The following is a 3,584-nucleotide window of genomic DNA, read 5'->3' as shown; positions in this document are numbered from 1 at the left end:
TCCTAAACAAATTAATCCTTTGACAAGATTCCCTCTGACCAACCAATACTTGTTGAGCCAATAAACTCTCTCACTACTCAGGTTCATGGTCTTCAACCTTATTCACAACAACTCTTCTATCACCATCCTTCTACAGACACTCATAAGATCTATGTCCTTCTTCATGACATCTAAAATAAGTGCCCTTAAACTCACCTCTACCTATCCTCTTCTACTCAATAGGTTTTGGTTCATCTTCTACACTCGGTTTAGCCTTTGCCGAGTAGTCTTGCTTCTCCTTCCCTAGGGAACTACCTTGATTCTTCCTCTTTAGCTTCTCCTCTTCTCGCAAAGCATACTAATAAGCATTCTTGATCAAAGAAATATTCAACATATCAACCTCATCCTGAATATTGAATCTCAAACCATTAATGTACCACACTACCTTCTCCTTTGACAATTCTCTATGCCTAGACCAAATAGTCAACTTGTAGAACTCCTCGATGTAATCTTTCAAAGTCATATCCTTTTGCTTTAGATTTTGTATCCTCTTAAATAAATCAAGTTCATAATTAGCAAGAATGAACTTAGCCTTTAACTTAGTCACCACCAATCTCCATCTAGTGATCTTCATTTCACCTTCCTCTTCTTTGTCCCTTTGCAATTCCTTCCACCAAAGAGAAACATGTCCCTTCAACTTAGTTTGTGCCAACCTTACTCTAAGTGGATCCTCAATATCCTCAAGCTCAAAGTAGTCTTCCAATTCACCAATCCAATCAATTACGTCTTTAGGATTTAAAGTACTCGAGAAATTAGAAACCTCCATCTTATGCTTCAACTTCAACTGAGATCTAGGTCTAGAAAATTGACCAGCCCTATTTCCCATAGGTCTCTCCACATGATCAACTCTGGCCTCACCACTTGATCCAACAACTTCAATGTCTTCAACAGCTTCCTCATAGCTTCCTTTAGTAGCCATATGCCAAGGTATACTACCTAAAGCACTCATAATTTCAGAAATCATGTCACTCTTCATCAACACCATCTCAGGTCTAAAACTAGCTTTAACCTCCCCTATTTCAGATCTAAAATTTTCTTTAATCTTCTCTGAGATCCTTTCTTCCATAGCATCACTAAGATCATCAATTTCCCTAGGGTCCAATCTTCTCAGAGGCATCATCCAAGATTTTTGCAAACCCTAATAAATCTACTTCACAAGATCCTAGTGTAAACTGCCTCAACTTTGGCGCTCAACCTACACACTCAGGAACAACCTTCTCTCTGATACCACTTGGTGTAGTGCAAGGTAGGAGAATCCCCAAAGGAGATGTCCTAGCCCCAAGAAAATAACCACATAATGAAAGATAAACAACAATGCAAGATTTGAAGCCAAGCCACAATAATTTATTTATGGATATAACTGATTACATGTAATGAGTCGAGTTGTAAGGCCTTCCTGGTTACAGCCAAATACAAAGAAAGTAATAGTTCTATAGTATCCCTTAGGATCCAATCCAAACCCTAGCTAGTCCAAATCCACACTCTAGTAGAAACCTCCAAGCGACTACTAGCCTTTCTCAAAATTTGCTCCTCTACCACCCCCTCTTCTCCAAGATGGATGAATAATGACTAGAGACTTCCTCACAACCCCTACTTATACCAATCTAAGCCACAAGTCAGCCCAAAATACTAAAAACTAAATAAACTTAACATTAAATACTTGAAGAGCCACAAGTTAGCCTCCAACAAAAATTAAATGCCAAATGCCTTTAAAGGCTTACAATACTTATTAAATACATCAAAATTAATTACCCAAGACCCAAATAGGTCCACTCAACCCTACTAAAATCTTTAATCGTGCGGGATAGCCAACTACCTCAAGATCCTCCTGCATCAAAATACATGTGAAATTAGAGATTGTTCTTATATGATTAGAATGAATGTAGTAAATGCATTTAAATGAAGTGCATAATAAGAAATCACATGAATTCAAGTACTTAATCAACCCGTGGAATGAAGGACTTGGTAAGTGTTAGCATAAATTTAAATTAGCAAGGGTCAAACTATTACACACATCTAGAATGTAGATTTTTACTCTTGTTAGTCATCATAACCCGAGTATTTTTATAATTAATTACTCTTTTAATGCTTTAGGATGAAAAAACAACATAAAATTAAATATTTTTCTTCAATTATTAGAATGAATACAATAAAATGTCTTTTAATGAAGTGCATAACAAGATATCACATATATTCATACTTGTTTTACCCTTGGAAGGATGCAATTGGTAAGAGTTAGTGCAATTGAATTAAATTATAGTAGATGGTGCTCTCACACACATCCATAATGTAGGTTCGCTACTATTTTTATTGCCCATAGTCCAAATATCTCAAAATTGATTTCTCTCTTAATACCTTATGATGCCATAGACATGTGTACATAGATATTTTTCTTATGCAGTTTGATGAATGCAATAAATGACTTTAATTGAAGTGCATAACAAGAAATTACTTAAATTCATGATTGGTCAACCCTTGGAAGGAGCGAATGGTAAGAGCTAGCATGAATTTAAATTAGGGTACCTAAGTCTAGCTATTACTTACATATATAATGTACAAGTGTTACTCTTCTTAGTTCTCAAAATTCAAATATTTCATAATTGATTACCCTTTTTATGCTTCAAAATGTGGGAAGGTGTGAAATTAGATGTTTTTCTTATATGACTAGAATAAATGCAATACATGGCTTTAGATGAAGTTTATAACAAGAAAACACATAAATTTTTGTTTGGTAAGAGTTAGTGCAAAATCAAAATTTCAATTTTAATTAGGGTAGGTCACGCTATCACACACATCTAGAATGAAGATTTGTTATTCTTTTTAGTGTTAAAAAATCAATATATTCCACAATTGATTACTCTTTTAATGCTTTCAGATGATAAAAGACATGTGAAATTAGAGATTTTTCCTGTACAATTAGTATGGAATCAGTGAATGTATTTAGATGAAGTGCATTACAAGAAATCGCTCAAATTCATACTTGGTCAACCTTGAAAGGAAGTACTTGGTAAGAGTTAGTGTATATTAAAAAATCTAAATTTAAATTAGGGTGGATTAAGCTATCAAATACATATAGAATATAGGTGCTTATAATCCAAATATTTTGCTATTTATTAATTTTTTAATGCTTTAAAAGAGTAAACACATGTAAAATCAGAGTTTTTCCTTCTATGATTAGAATGAATGCAAAAAGTTGTCTTTAAATAAAGTGCATGGCAAGAAATGAAATAAATTCATGCATGGTCAACCTTTGGAAGGAAATGCTTGGTAAGAGTTAGTGTCGATTCAAATTAGGTTAACTATCACACACATCTAGGATGTAGATTTATTACTCCTTCTAGTGTTGACAATCCAAATATTTTCATAATTTATTACTTTTCTAATGCTTTAGGATGAGACAATACATATGAAATTTGAATTTTTTCTTATATGATTAGAATGAAAGCAATATATTTCTTAAAATGAAGTGCATAGTTCAAGAAATCACATAAACTCATGCTTGGTCAAGCCTCAGAAGGAAGAACTTGATAAGAGTTAGCATAAAT

Source organism: Cupressus sempervirens, chromosome 7, assembly GCF_028749045.1.
Source record: "Cupressus sempervirens isolate cs-2001-9-10 chromosome 7, ASM2874904v1, whole genome shotgun sequence".
In the NCBI taxonomy this organism is placed as follows: Eukaryota; Viridiplantae; Streptophyta; class Pinopsida; order Cupressales; family Cupressaceae; genus Cupressus; species Cupressus sempervirens.
Note: the sequence above shows the minus strand (reverse complement) of the source record.